The sequence below is a fragment of the Phaseolus vulgaris genome, chromosome 11, assembly GCF_051622355.1.
Source record: "Phaseolus vulgaris cultivar YP4 chromosome 11, ASM5162235v1, whole genome shotgun sequence".
NCBI classification, from domain to species: domain Eukaryota; kingdom Viridiplantae; phylum Streptophyta; class Magnoliopsida; order Fabales; family Fabaceae; genus Phaseolus; species Phaseolus vulgaris.
This window is the reverse complement of record NC_143508.1, coordinates 27,679,792-27,695,656: the sequence shown is the minus strand read 5'-3', so window position 1 is coordinate 27,695,656 and position 15,865 is coordinate 27,679,792. Positions and strand designations below refer to the sequence as shown.

The 15,865-nt window shown below is 48.7% G+C and overlaps 1 long non-coding RNA gene across 1 annotated transcript; it reads left to right on the top strand.

Annotated features, from left to right (window-relative positions):
- The first annotated feature begins 12,551 nt into the window (after positions 1-12,551).
- LOC137825197 (uncharacterized) lies at positions 12,552-13,396 on the top strand. Its single transcript, XR_011083293.2, has 3 exons — positions 12,552-12,944; positions 13,069-13,202; positions 13,292-13,396. It is a non-coding gene; the product is annotated as an uncharacterized LOC137825197 (long non-coding RNA).
- Positions 13,397-15,865: the final 2,469 nt, after the last annotated feature.

Sequence of the window (15,865 nt, the reverse complement as noted above, 5' to 3'; positions counted from 1 at the left end):
CCTTGAAGCCACCTTTCTCTTCTCTTCATTACCGTTCTGAGGTACCGGGACCCGAGGCCTCCTCGTCCGTACCGTGGCCTCTTGTGGTGTCTCCCCCTCCACAGTATTTCCTACCCGTGGGTATCGGGGGGTGACACTATCGACCCCTCAACTTGGTGACGCCTCCAAGTGGTGAACCTGTTGTCCTTCCTCCCTGTTTGACTTTGGCTTTGACTTTGACTTTGACTTTGGTCAACGCCCGGGGACGGGACGGTACACAAGCTCCCCAGTCTTGAGATGACAACTTGTTTTCAGCGAAAAGACTAAGGCCTCGCCCTATCGTCCACGTGGCATTCTGATGACGTGACATTCTCTGAGCGGCTCACGCGACATTCTATGTGCAGAAGATGTGACGCTTTAAGTTGCGCGCTAATCCCTCGAAACGTGGCACGATCCTACAGTTGTGGATGAGCGTTGCTAGCGCTTCTCAAGTTAACGTTATAACCTTTCAAAAACGCACAATCAAGGCACTGTTTCATCACTTCCCATTTCTCTCTGCACTGTTCATCTTCTCTGCGATCTTTGCGTTCTTCACTCACGAAAGCTCATACCTTTTCGACCCCCAACCACAAAAGGTATGGTTTTTCTACTCTGATTGCCTTCACACTTTTCTGTATTGGTCTTATAACTGCCTGAGACTGTTTATATTTCTGCATTTTTGTGTTCCTCTCACTCCTTCGTACCCCTTGTCCTTCTCTTCTCGCGTGGGTAGGATTTTTCTAGGGTTTCTTCCCATTTGCTTCTTCAAACCTTCTTCACTAAGCCTTTGTTTTCTTCTTCCTTCTTCAGCTTCTTCATCAATCCATGGCGCGTACAAAAACAATCGCCAATCCACCACCCCCTAGGATCAACTATAAGGCCCTTTACTCCTGGGCCTCTGACGAGCTGCTCGAAGAGCACTCCACCCTAACCTCCATGAAAGAATGGAGGGATCACTACAAAAAAACGTGTATATGGTGGCGGTTATAATATGGCGGTTATTAAAAACAGCCACAATTTACTGTATAATACGACATTTTCGTAAGCGCCGTAATCTTCATTTGAAATGTGACATTTAGAACCGCCACAATTTACCTTCAAAATAAAATTTCTTCCGCTTTTTGTTCCCTCCATAACCTTAATCTTTTCCAAAGTTTTTGTACCGCCCTGGTAGTCGGAAGTGATGACGTGGCATCGAGCTACTATATAGGCGTGTTGGATGGGACACCTGGATGGCAGAAGGGAAGGAAGTCGGGGGGTTCGTGTAGTCGCCAGTTATTAAGTTGGCGTGCTCCGATCTCCAGCATACCTAAACCGGCGGTCACCGGGTTGAAGATGAAGTCGCCAGATGTGAACCCGGGCGACCAAGTAATTAGAGATCGCCGAAACAAGGACACCGCCGAAGATAAAGGCAGATAGTCATTTCCCAGCTGGCCAGAGGATGAGGTCGGGAGACAGCTTACTTGAACGTATACGGTGAAGCAGGTAGGGCAGATCATGAAGGCGGCCGGCGAGACCACAGGGAAGGTGTGTACGAAGGCACCCGAACTCGCCACCCAGAAGAGATCACGCTCCAAGGCAGCTATGCACTGAGTTGTATCACGCATAAGTAACTTAGCCAAAAAACCTGAAGAGTAAGAAGTAGCGCCCAAGTGAAGGATGCTCCAGATGATGGCACGTGTACAGCTGGATGCGAGCCATGTGTCCAGATGTGTAACTACCAGGAGAGAGAAAGTGCCCAGGTATATAAGAGTTTCTAACAAACTTCTGACGTACGCATGCGTTTAGATTACTTCTTTACAACTGCGAGAACGAGAGTACGCTGAGAGGGAATTTGTGCACGGTTCCTTAGAGTTCTTGAGTTTTCTCTTAGTATTTGGTGGTTCAGTCGCTGACTTGGGCGTCGGAGCGTGATCGGCCGCAGCGGTGCCGTTCTGTCTTTTGCAGGTTCTTGAGGCGGATCGCAGTGAAGGACGGAGGCTAACACGACGCAGAAGTCGATCCAGGTTTGACGAGGCAAGGCTCCAGCGTTTCGGTCAACAGGCAGGATCATCAGGCGCCCACCGTGGGGCCGTGTAAAACCTGTTCCCATCCACAGCGTGAGTTCTTGGAAGTTTCTGCGATTTCTGTATGGTTGTGTGCTGCAAGATGTTTGTGAGCACACTCCAGGGAACGGCGCTGGAATGGTTTGTGAACCTGCCTACAGGTCACATAACCAACTTCCAACAGTTTTCGAAGATCTTCGTCGAGCAGTATATAGTGAACAAGGCGCCGCCTAGGGTGTCTTATGACCTGTTCGACATAAGGCAGTACCAGGGAGAATCCCTCAGGGACTACTTGAATCGTTTTGGGGCGCAGATGGTCCGCTCGCCGGCCAAGGACGAAGAGATGCTGGTCTATGCATTAAAGAAGAGCGTGCTGCCAGGACCCTTCTGTGAGGCGTTGATTAGGGCTCACCCCGCCACGTTTGCTGAGGTTCGGCGACTTGCGGTGGCCCACATCGCCGATGAAAGTGAGGTCGCTGAGAAGAGGGGAAGCGTGGCCCCCGCTAGGCCACGTGCCGAGACCAGGATCCAGCCACAGAGGGTGCTGGAGACAGCGGCGGCCAAGAGGGATCAGAGGACTCGCCATCCTTATGATCCAAGGAAGAACAAGGGCAGGGGCCCAGGGCGCCCTCAGCCAGCACGTCGGGAGTATAATCGCCCACCAAAGCATAAGTTCGTCATGGGGTTGGCGGATCTGATTGCCATTCCCAATATATCAGCTAGGCTGAAGGCGCCCGAGAAGGTGTGCGACAAGGTGTTGGGACCAAAGGCAGACGCCTGGTGTGAGTTCCACCAGGGCTTTGGCCACACTATGGACTCCTGTTTGGCTTTAGGATACCAGCTCGACGACCTGGTCAAGAGCGGGTTCCTAAACGACTACTTGCTGGATGGAAGGACGGGGGGCGCGTCGAGCTCCCAGCCCGCAGGTGGTGAGGCTCAGCAGCACGAGATGCCCACTCACGGGGAGATCCACACCATTGTAGGAGGTTTCTCAGGTGGTGGATGCACCGCGTTACAGAGGAAGAAGTATGCGAGGTCTGTTTTGACGGTGGACATGTTCGAAGACCACTCGCCGGATGTGGACATTACGTTCACAAAGCAAGATCTTCGGGACGTTGTGCCTCATGACAACGACCCCATAGTCATCTCGCTGATCACGGCAGGAAGGAAGCTCCACAGGGTTCTGGTGGACCAAGGAAGCTCGGCAGACGTGATGTTCTGGCCGACTTTCACGCAGTTGGAGCTACCCCTTGACCAGCTGAGGCCCTATGGAGGGTGTTTGTATGGTTTCTCTGGCGACCAGGTGGAGGTCAGGGGGTACATTGAGTTGAGGACTACGTTTACGGATGAGGCGGGCTCGAGAACAGAGAAAATCAAGTACCTTGTCGTAAACGCTCCTTCAGCATACAACATTCTGTTGGGAAGACCCACGCTCAACAGAATAGGCGTTATACCTTCGACCCGGCACATGAAGGTGAAACTGCCATCTATGGAGGGGGTGGTGATCACCATCAAATCCGACCAGAAAGAAGCAAAGAAGTGCTATGAGAATAGCCTGAAGAACAAGAGGTTCGTGAGTTACGTGACAACCACCCCGCCTCCTGGTGTGAAGCCCAGGTCGACGGTAATCGAGGAGACCGCCGGAAGCGACGTGGTGATGGTGGATGCTGAGTTGGGGGAGGAGAACGCCGGTCTAGAGGAAGAAGAGGTGAGGAATCGCCCTGAGGAAGCGAGGGAGCTGGGAATCGCCAGAGCGGTAATCGCCAGAGAAACCAGACCAAAACCCGTCGAGCAGTGGCTCGAAAGGGAGATCGGGGGAAAAATCTTCAAGCTGGGAAGATCTCTGGAGGCTGAGCTCCAGGACCAGATCGCCAAGGTGATAGAGCGGCATCTGGATGCGTTCGCATGGTCCGCTTCGGACATGCCCGGGATGGACAACCAGGTCAGACCGGTACGACAAAGGAGAAGGAAGTTCAACGAGGAAAGGAGGCAGGCGATTAGAGACGAAACCCAGAAGCTCCTCGCTGCAGGCCATATCAGGGAGGTGCAGTACCCTGAGTGGCTGGCCAACGTTGTGCTGGTAAAGAAGAGCAATGGGAAGTGGCACATGTGCATCGACTTCACTGATCTGAACAAGGCCTGCCCAAAGGATTCATATCCTTTGCCAAGTATAGATGCCCTGGTCGACAATGCTGCGGGGTGTAAGTTGTTGAGCTTCCTGGATGCCTTCTCGGGGTACAACCAGATAAAGATGCATCCCAGGGATGAAGAGAAGACCGCCTTCATGACCGAGAGATCGTGCTACTGCTACAAGGTGATGCCATTTGGGCTGAAGAACGCGGGGGCCACGTACCAAAGGTTGATGGATCGGGTACTTGCACCAATGCTGGGAAGGAATGTGCAAGCCTACGAAGATGACATGGTCGTGACCTCGCCAGAGAAGAGCAAGCACGTTGCGGACTTGGAGGAATTGTTTACTACGATCGCCAAGTTCAGGTTAAAGCTGAATCCCGAGAAGTGCATCTTTGGCGTGGAGGCTGGGAAGTTCTTGGGGTTCCTCTTAACTGAGAGAGGAATAGAAGCCAATCCTGATAAGTGTGCTGCCATCTTGGCGATGAGGAGCCCGGCTACCGTGAAGGAAGTGCAACAGCTTACAGGTTGGATGGCCGCCCTGTCTCGTTTCGTGTCGGCCAGCGGAGAGAAAGGCCATCCGTATTTTCAGTGTTTAAGGCGGAATAACAAATTTGCCTGGACGAAGGAGTGTGAAGAAGCCTTCGTCAAGCTTAAAGAGTACTTGGCGAGCCCGCCGGTTTTGTGCAAACCGCTGATGGGGACCCCTCTCAGGTTGTATTTCGCTGTGACTGAGAGGGCGGTGAGTGCGGTGCTCGCCCAAGACCAAGATCAGGCTCAAAAGCCTAATTATTTTGTCAGCAAGGTGCTACAAGGCCCCGAAGTAAGATATCAGGCCTTGGAGAAAGCTGCACTGGCAGTGGTTTTTTCGGCGAGAAGGTTACGCCACTATTTTCACAGCTTCACAATACTGGTGATGACCGACTTGCCCATCCAGAAGGTCTTGAAGAAGCCCGACGTCGCTGGGAGGATGGTGAAGTGGGCGGTGGAGCTGTCGTAGTTCGATATTAAGTACGAGCCCCGAGGTCCGATTAAGGGGCAGATTTTCGCAGATTTCGTGGTCGAGCTCTCGTCAGAAGCAACGCAAGTTGAAGGGGATGACTTTTGTTGGGTGCTTTCAGTGGACGGATCATCGAACCAGCAGGGTAGCGGTGCTGGAGTCATCTTGGAAGGGCCCAGCGGAGTGCTGATTGAACAGTCCCTAAGGTTTGCCTTCAAAGCCAGCAACAACCAAGCAGAGTATGAGGCACTGATCGCCGGAATCTTGCTGGCCAAGGAGATGGGAGCTAGGGTGTTGATGGCTAAGAGTGACTCACTGTTGGTCACGGGACAAGTAACAGGCGAGTTCCAGGCCAAAGATCCACAAATGGCGGCTTACCTAGAGTATGTCCAGGAGTTGAAGAGTTCCTTTGTCTCCTTTGAAGTGGTGCATGTGCCCCGAGAACAGAATGCCCGAGCTGACTTGCTAGCCAAGCTCGCCAGTTCAGGCAAGGGGGGTAGGCAGAGGACGGTGATCCAAGAAACTCTGAAGACACCCAGAGCATTTGCGGCAGATCACCTGGTTCTTCAGATAAGCAAATCGACGGAGAAAGCGGCAAGGAGTCACAGGTCTTTGACTCAAGAGACCTTGAGGTCGCCAAGAATAAGAGCATGTCGGGGAGAGAAGGTGAACATGACGCAGGTCTGCACGACCCATGAGCCAGACACCTGGGTAACACAGTACAAGCGATGCCTGGCGGATGGCCTTCTCCCGCTGGATCCGACGGAGGCTAGGAATATAAAGAAGAACTCCAGCAAGTTCGCGATGATTGATGGCGAGCTGCATAGGTTTGGGTTCACACACCCACTCCTGGAATGTGCGCACGGAGAAAAATGTACAAGAATCATGGCCGAGCTCCATGAAGGGATTTGCGGAAGCCACGTAGGGGGTCGAGCTCTGGCTGCAAGGACTCTCCGTGCAGGTTACTACTGGCCAACAATGAGGGAAGACTGCAAGAAGTACGCGCAATGTTGCAAGCAATGTCAGCAGCACGCCGATTGGCACAAGGCGCCTCCCGAGGAGTTGAAGTCAATTTACAGCCCTTGGCCATTTCATACATGGGGGATCGACATTCTGGGACCCTTTCCACTGGCGATCAGGCAGATGAAGTACTTGGTAGTGGCGATTGAATATTTTACCAAGTGGATCGAAGCAGAACCAGTGGCTCAGATCACCGCGCACAAGATCGAAAGCTTTGTGTGGAAGAACATCGTGTGCCGGTTTGGTGAGCCCAAGCGCCTGGTGTCAGATAATGGGACTCAGTTTGCAAGTCACCTGTTGAAGAAGGGGTGGGAATTCAACAAGTATTTGCATCTGTCGAGCACCCTCAAACGAATGGCCAAGTAGAGTCGGCCAATCGGGTATTACTGAGAGGTTTGAAGAGAAGGCTAGAGAAAGCCAAAGGAAGTTGGGCTGAGGAGGTACCCCGTATAGTCTGGGCGTACCACACCACCGAGCAGTCGGGAACCCATGAGACCCCGTTCATCCTGGTCTATGGATGCGACGCAATGATTCCAGTAGAAATCCAGGAGAGCTCGCCGAGATTCCAGAACTTTGTAGCGGAAGACTCGAATGAGGAAAGAAGGCTGAATCTGGATTTGCTGGATGAAGTCAGGGAGGTGGCGAGAGTGAAGGCTGAGGCGGTGAAGAGAAGGATTGAACGAAGGTATAACTCGAAGGTGATGCCAAGGCAGTTCAGAGAAGGCGACATGGTGATGAGGAAGGCCCACCAGTACGAGATGGAGAACAAGCTGTCGCCTAAGTGGACGGGACCGTTCAGGATAACCGAGGCGCTCGGGAACGGCGCCTACTGCTTAGAAACGTTGGGAGGAGGGGCGATTCCTCGCACTTGGAACGCCACACACCTCAAGTTATATTACAGTTAAAAGCTTTGTAAGTAAAAACAAACACGTAGAGTTTGCAAGCTTTCTGTTAAAACAGTTTGAAGGGGGCACTCTTTTTTCCCTAAGGAGGGTTTTTAATGAGGCCACCCAATAAAAGAAGAGTTTTCGAAGTTTAAAGTTGTTTAGATTGCATGCTTGTTGTTATTGCGAAAGTTTTGAAGAGGAAAAAACCTTGTCACTCGAACATGATTTAGGGCAAGTTTTGAAGTTATGTTGCATGCTTTCTAAAAAGTTTCTAAGTCCCCATCGTTTTTCGGGGATTGGCGGCTTCAGTTAAAGTTTAAAGTCCTCATCGTCTTTAGGCGATCAGAGGCACCAGTTAAAAGACCTCAACGCCCTCGCGCGTCTTGAGGCGAGAAAAAGATAAAGACCTCCTCGCCGCCGAGCGAGTGTAGGCGAGTTAGAGTAAAAAGTCCTCAGTGCTTCCAGGGGAGAGAAGATGTAACCTCTGGGGCAATGTAGAGGCACCAGCAAAAAGTCCTCAGTGCTTCCAGGGGAGAGAAGATGTAACCTCTGGGGCAATGTAGAGGCATCAGTGAAAAGTCCTCAGTGTCTCTAGGGGAGAGAAGATGTAGCCCCTGGGGCAATGTAGAGGCACGAGTTAAAGACCTTCTCGCCGATGAGCGAGTTTAGGCGAGTTAAAGACCTTCTCGCCGATGAGCGAGTTCAGGCAAGATAAAATCCTTCTCGTCTTGAACGAGTTCAGGTATGGTGTAAAGGGAGGAAGAAGTTCAGAGGGTGGCTAAGGTAGGTTCGAAGAGAACGCCCAGCCACCCGGTTCTTTGTTCTGAAGCTCAGGGAGGTAGAGAAGGATCCGAAAGGCGCCTCTACCCCCAGATGAGGGAACAATGGCCAAGTTGTGAGGGCAAGAGGAAGCCTACATCGCCAAGACCCTCTGGCGCTCGGATTCGGGCGGTGGCACGAGCAAAGGCCCATTTGATGGAGCAGATGAGGTAAGCTATGCCTTAAGCCGTCAGTTGAAGTGAAACTTGCTGTTTAGTGAGTACTTTTACGACGAAGTTCGCTGCTTTTAAAAGTTTATGAGTTATTAGAATGTTGTTATTCGAAAGTTGATAGTTTGAGCAGCAAGTAAACAAGTTGTGCCCGCAGAATTGCTAAGTTAATTTCGTTTGAAGCGAATTGTACAAGGAGAGATAAGGCAAACGGAGAAATTGTAGGAAGAGGCATAAAAAACTTTATAATAAAGTGGTATCAGTTCAAAACACATATACAAAAGAGGAAAGTTATTACAAGAAGTTTGCGCAAAGAGAAAACAAATGAATAAGTGAATGGAGGGAATCAGCTAGTCTTCAGAAGGAACGATCTTCCCATCCACCACTTCGTTGTTTAAAGACACCATGGGGAGGTCCAGATCAGGGTATTGGCAGGCGAACTGCTCCAGGGCGGCGTAAAACCCAGCAGCGAGGATTTGGGCAGAGCTCAGCTCGAGTTCTTCAATCTGCTTCTTGAGCCCCTCGTTCTGCTGTTTTAGTTCTTCAGCCCTCTCCCGAGCTTGAAGAAGGTCTTCAGTAACCCTCTTGTTCTCCGCCTGTGCTTGGGCCAGCTCTGCGGCGATCCCTTCGTTTTCCTTTTTGGCCTCGGCGAGCTTAGCCATGGTGTCATCTCTCTCTTTTTCAGTTTTCCCCAAGAGGACCTCCCGATCTACGGACCTCTTCTCAAGGTTTTCTACCTTGGCGGCATCTGCTTTAATCGACGCCTCCAGGCCAGCCACCTTGAGACGATAGGGGACCAATTTGCTCTCCAGCTCAATCTTCACTTGAGCTAAGAGGTGCACCCTATGGCGTAGATCGGTGGCCTCCTTGCGCGCCACCCGCAGCTCGGTGCTCATAGCATCCTCCACTCGCGAATGATCGATCTCCGCCAGCATAAGGTTGCAGGACAACTTCTCCGCCTCGATCCTTATTAGGCGATTCTCCTCTTAGAGCACGGAGATGTCATCCTGGAGTTTCTTGCTGGAACTCTCCATAGCTTTTGATATGATGGAGGGGAAATCCTCTGCCATCATCTTGAGTTTTGCTGAGAAGGGTTCCCACACCCTTTTGATCGCGAGGGAAAGGTTTGCTCGTGGAAGCACTGGGGGAGCCTGTTGCTGGTTCTCGCCACCACCTTCTTGAATTGGTTGGTGAGTTGGAGCTTCTTAGCGTGGTGGTGACGAGGGGGACTCGGTGATGATGATGGGTGAGTTGTGAGCCCCTTCATCCCCGCCCGGTGCAGCTTCCGCAGTTGAGGCTGTTGAAGGAGGACCCCCTCCAGCAGATACAAATGGCGTGGAGGCGCTTGGGGGGTTCTCCATGAAGTTAGGCTCAGTAGCCTCAATCACGGGGAGTGCAGCCGCCAAGGGAACTGCTTGAACCGGCGGTGTTGCAGCTGGCGGAGAAGTCGGTATCGGAGTGGGAGCTGGTGGTGGGGACGGTGTTGATGTTGGAGGAGGAAGTGGAGCAGGTGGTGAAGAAGGCGCCACCCTTCTTCTCTTGGTAATGAGGCCGTCCTCAGTCGCCTCATCGTCTTCTTCTTCATCCTCATGGACCACCTGAGGGGTTTCCCTCTTTGGCTTCCTAAGGATGAGTTTTTTACGTTGTGGGGCGGGCAGGGCCTCTGAAGGAGTTGGGCCTTTAGGGGGCGATCTGCCCTGGGCAGCGGCGATCTCCACCACCGAGTTGGGCACAGTCTGGGAGCCCGATGCCAACCCATGGGCTCGGGCGAGCGCCCTCAATTCAGCCAGTTTTCCTTTGCCCATCATGAGATCTGCATAATACAAAGGTATACAGGTCAGCTCAAAGAGAAAGATAAACACATGAGTAGATATGCAAATGAGGCAAACAAGTGATGCAGAAAATAAAAATCAAGTCTTGTGCACAACAGACAAGACGCCCAGCAACAGTTAACAGAGGTACAGCACAGGGCAATGACTTAGATGTTAAGGTAAGCTCTAACCTATGCGAGCCTCGAGTTGGCCCTCGAAGAACTCAAAGGAGATGATTGCGGAGGTAAGAAAGGTAATGTTCGCGGCTGCCACGCTCTTCCAGAAGAGGCACAGGTCCTTGTCCAAGGCGCCCATGAGGTCAGGGCTTCTTGGCTTCCTGAAGCTTCCCTTGGAGTCTTTGTTTCCCTTGTTTACCCAGTACAAGGGAAAGCCATCGAGCAGCGAAGCGTCCTGGTCGTTTTGGCGCACTTGGACAAATTTGCCTTTCCAATCCTTGTAGGATTGCTGGAAGATAGAGAAGATCGACCTCCCAGCAATCCCGTTCAGGCTCACCCAAAGGCGATCCCCAGGGTTCTTGGCCTCGAACCGAAAGAGGAACTCGTCTACCGAGGCCGGTAGTCCCAAGTGCGCGCATATGATCTGAAACGCCCGCACGAATGCCCAGCTGTTGGGATGGAGCTGGGCGGCGGCGATGTCGAGCTCGGTTAGTAGCTCCCTTTCGAAACGAGTAAACAGAAACCTAAGTTTCACCTTCTTGAATAAAGTGGTGTACACAAAGCAGAACAACTCGCCGTTGTTCCCTTTGTCGTCTGCACAAACTGGCACGTCGGGGGGGCAAGGTAGCACCATCAGCTTGTCGTCATGCTCCTTGTGGAATGAAAGGTTGGGCTCGTCCCCTTTCTTCAATCGAAGCACCGCCAGGGGAGAGTTTCCTGAAGAAGTCTCCTTCAGCAAAGTCGAGGTGGCCCATGGGTATAGCTTCTTGTAGTCGGGGGAAGGAATGGAGGCACCTCCGGCGATGGGTGGAGTTGCATGAGCAAGGTTGGGATGAGAGGTTGCAGGCCTCTCCGCTTGGGAGGAGGAAGCACCAGGTGCTCGCGGTGGGTTATGAGCTTGAGATGGAGGGTTTCGTGACGAGGGAGGAGGATTCGGGGTGATCTTTGAACGAGCCATCGCGGAAACTGCAAAGGAAAAAGAAAGGGAAAGGTGAGCGAAGGTTGCAGAGGTTGACTCGATTGTGAAGGAAGGGTGAAAAACGAGCGAACGAAAGTTCGTTGTAGTGGAGACGAAGCCCTAAGTTACGAGAAGGGAGAAGCAGAAGAAACAACCCACAGCGTATGCACCAGGCAGTTAATGGATGATGCGAATCGGTTAAAATGCAGGAAAACTCAACAGAAGAAGTAAAGGGAGTACCTTTCGATGATCAGAAGAACGCTGAAGGAAGTTGAGGATTCAGAAGGTTGAGAAGCGTCGTGGGTTTTTGCAGAAGAAACTCAGAGCGTTTGAGAAGGCAAAGAGGTGATGGAACAGTAGAAGTGAAATGGGTTTAAGGGTTTTTCAAATGGTTTTTGGAAGCGTAAACGACAACTGAAGATGACCGTTGATGAAGCCACGTTTCGAGCGATTGGGAGAATGTTTGGTGGAGCGTCAGGAAAGCAGAAAGTACGAACGTTTGGAATTCTGCGCCAGCGCCACGTAGATCGGTAGTGACGTGACTTCTTTAGTCTTTTCGCTGGACAAGTCTTCGCTTAAGACTGGGGGGCTTGTGTACCGCCCTGGTAGTCGGAAGTGATGATGTGGCATCGAGCTACTATATAGGCGTGTTGGATGGGACACCTGGCTGGCAGAAGGGAAGGAAGTCGGGGGGTTCGTGTAGTCTCCAGTTATTAAGTTGGCGTGCTCCGATCTCCAGCATACCTAAACCGGCGGTCACCGGGTTGAAGATGAAGTCGCCAGATGTGAACCCGGGCGACCAAGTAATTAGAGATCGCCGAAACAAGGACACCGCCGAAGATAAAGATAGATAGTCATTTCCCAGCTGGCCAGAGGATGAGGTCGGGAGACAACTTACTTGAACGTATACGGTGAAGCAGGTAGGGCAGATCGTGAAGGCGGCCGGCGAGACCACAGGGAAGGTGTGTACGAAGGCACACGAACTCGCCACCCAGAAGAGATCACGCTCCAAGGCAGCTATGCACTGAGTTGTATCACGCATAAGTAACTTAGCCAAAAAACCTGAAGAGTAAGAAGTAGCGCCCAAGTCAAGGATGCTCCAGATGATGGCACGTATACAGCTGGATGCGAGCCACGTGTCCAGATGTGTAACTGCCAGGAGAGAGAAAGTGCCCAGGTATATAAGAGTTTCTAACGAACTTCTGAGGTACGCATGCGTTTAGATTACTTCTTTACAACTGCGAGAACGAGAGTACGCTGAGAGGGAATTTGTGCACGGTTCCTTAGAGTTCTTGAGTTTTCTCTTAGTATTTGGTGGTTCAGTCGCTGACTTGGGCATCGGAGCATGATCGGTCGCAGCGGCGCCGTTTTGTCTTGAGGTGGATCGCGGTGAAGGACGGAGGCTAACACGGCGCAGAAGTCGATCCAAGTTTGACGAGGCAAGGCTCCAGCGTTTCGGTCAACAGGCAGGATCAGTTTTCATTTTTCCCTCTTCGATACTCTTGAAAATGTACCTCTTTCACTCAACATCTAAACCTTCACTCTCACCCTGATCCTCTTTCAGTCTTCACATTCTTCTAAACATTCTCAACCCCATTTCGTAAACCCTTTCACCCTCACCGTAATGCTTCCCTTCTCAGTCCCATTTCGTAAACCCTTTCCTCTCACCCTCACCACAATCGTAAACCCTTCCTCTCACCCTCACCACAAACGTTCCCCAGTTGTATTTCGTAAATCCTCACTCACCGCCCCATTTCGTTATCTCAGATTTCAGACATAAACTGAGAGAGATAACATTGCATCGTTGCAGTGGCGCGCCCAATGGCTCTGGGAATCTCCAATATTCTGCATTGCACCAAATTGAGTTTCTCTCATAACAATCTTCGTCCCAAAATTTCAACCTCTCTCAGGTCATCCATTTTCTCTCTCTATCCATTTGCAAGAATTGAAGAACGAATTTAGTTTTCGTTCGAATTAATTTGTTTTTCGCATACCACACGTTTCTTATGTTATCTTTGTGGACCTCATTTCTAGGGTTAATAAAATGTAATTCAGTGTCGATTTTCAAGTTTACCCAGACAACATCATGGAGTGATAGAAAGATTATCTGTGCTGCTGCATCTGCGACAGGGAGCTTTAATTTCGATGGTGACTTTAATCCTTATGAGGTAAAGAGTAAAATCTACTATGTAATTAGTTCACACTTTGAAATTTGAAGTTGTTCGAATTGTATCTTAGTTTTTGTGATGTGATGTAGGTGCTAGGTGTAAGCCCTATTGAGAAATTTGACATGGTCAAGGCAGCTAATCGGAAAAAGGGCGTAACTTTTGGATCATTTAAGGTAATGTAGGGGAATATATTTTTTTGTGTAGTTATTGTTTAAGTTCCATTTGAGGTTGAAGCTATTTTTGTTAATTTAGTTTTGGATGTGTTTGATGCTTTCAATATTCACTGGACTTTTCTTGCAGGCATATACTTTTATTTTGAACATAAAGTATATTAAGATAAAGTTGTCCACTATCCTCGTGAATGATATGATGTGTGCCTGACAGTTTTTTTGCTTTTAAAACATTGGAACATTCTTTATGTGAGTTGTCTTGCTAAATACATTTTATTCCGTATTTTCTTAATGCAGTTAAGAGATGAATGGTCACATGGTTATTGAGTTAAAACTTCTTCTCGGTTACACGAGTATTATCTTTTAATACATATGATGTGAAGGGATGGGTTTCTATTGAAGTATGAAATAGTTGTGAACTAGGATAAGGATAGCTAGTTCACTGCCCATGTTTCTTAAATAGCATATGAATTTAGATTGGGTTATAAAATAAAATTTACGAAGCCCAGGTGCAATATTAGGATCTTTTCCCCTTGAATAGTTGAAGGTATCAACTAATATTTCGTGAATTCATTATGGTCGATTGCAATTCAAGTGTTAGTTTATCCTTTACAATATAAAATTTCCATGAAGTTAGGTTTTTCATTATCTATTTAATTAACATTCATTTTGGTCCTCTAAAGATATATCTGAGCTTAGATTGGTTCTCCAAAGATTGTTGCTTTGATGATAATTAATGGTATTGGTTTTCCTTCAAAAAATAATTTGATGATAAAATGTGAAATTTTAAAACCAATTTAGCTTTTCTTCCTAACTATAGTGTTTAGCTCAAATTTTGTCAAAAGAGATTTTGAGCAGGAAAACCCGAAAACCAAAACCATGCCATAATTTTCACTTGTGGTGAAGCTGTTCAAACTATTGACATGAATCAGGTGAAGACAGGTCTCGTGATAATATTTTTTCTTGTCCTCGTTGCCATCTTTTATACATTGTGGTATAAGGACAAATAAAAAGGAATTAAGGCAAAAAAGCTCTTTTTAGTTCTAGGCTTTGTCATGTTGGAAATATATTTTAGTTATATCAGAAATGAAAACTATTGCTATATCAGTTTTGGGTGGACTATCATTGTTTTGGCTAAGAAGCTCTTTTTAGTTCTATGGTTTGTGAATTTTACTGACTTGTAAATAAGAACTTTCAGCTGCTCTCGTAGCTCTTCAATTCGGTGGAATAAAATTTTCTAGAATTTGAGGAGTTTATGATAAACTGTCGCAGGTTAGTTGTTTGTGCAATTATATGAAATGTAAATTGTGAATAATTATTTCTAATTAGCTTATCTAAGGTTACTTTATGAGAGTAGAATATTTATAATGGATAATGATATATACTACAACAGCTGTCTTTTTAGAATAAAGGTGCTAATCTATATATCTTACAAGATTATGTGCAACATATATCAATTGTATATATCATTCTCATAACCTCTTTCTACTTTCTTTTTAGCTCCATAATTTAAGTATATATATATATATATATTTTTTTTCCTTGTGATATCACTGTAGACATGTTTTACTACTATAATTGTGAAGGTGGACAATGTTTCAAAAATATGTTTTATTATTATTTTTGTTAGACTGATTTTAGCATTTTTTTTTACCTTTTTCTATTCGAAATTGTTTCTTAGAGCATCTTGAAAGTTTTGAATCACATTTCAGGTAATAAATTTATAATTATAATATTTGTTTCACTTTTACTTTTGGGTGGACTATCATTGTTTCCCTTATATTAACAGTGCTACATTTCTAGCAATCATGGTGCATAACTTTTTCATATTTGATATAGTCCATCCATTTGTATAATTCCTTGCACATCTGCCTATTCGCCCCTCAACTACGGGGATCCACTCCCCTTAGACCTCGACTGGGGGGCTTGTTCCCGTATGTCAATAATGTCTCACATCGCTCAGGAATCGAGGCCAAGGGCAGTTTATATACTCCCTCCTCCCTTCACCCTTCGAGACGCCTTTTAAGGACAAAACCGTGACGGAGCACCGACCTCCAAAGCGGACAATACCTCGGATGCGGTGATTGACCCTAGCGATGCTCCCCAACGACTTGAGGTTGGAACAATGGCGCCCACCGTGGGGCCGAAGAGGCTCCTTCGCCCCTCAACTAGGGGGATCCACTCCCCTTAGACCTCGATTGGGGGGCTTGTTCCCGTATGACAATACAGTCTCACATCGCTCAGGAATCGAGGCCAAGGGCAGTTTATATACTCCCTCCTCCCTTCACCCTTCAAGGCGCCTTTTAAGGACAAAACCGTGACGGAGCACCGACCTCCAAAGCGGACAATACCTCGGATGCGGTGATTGACCCTAGCGATGCTCCCCAACAACTTGAGGTTGGAACAATGGCGCCCACCGTGGGGCCGAAGAGGCTCCTTCGCCCCTCAACTAGGGGGATCCACTCCCCTTAGACCTCGATTGGGGGGCTTGTT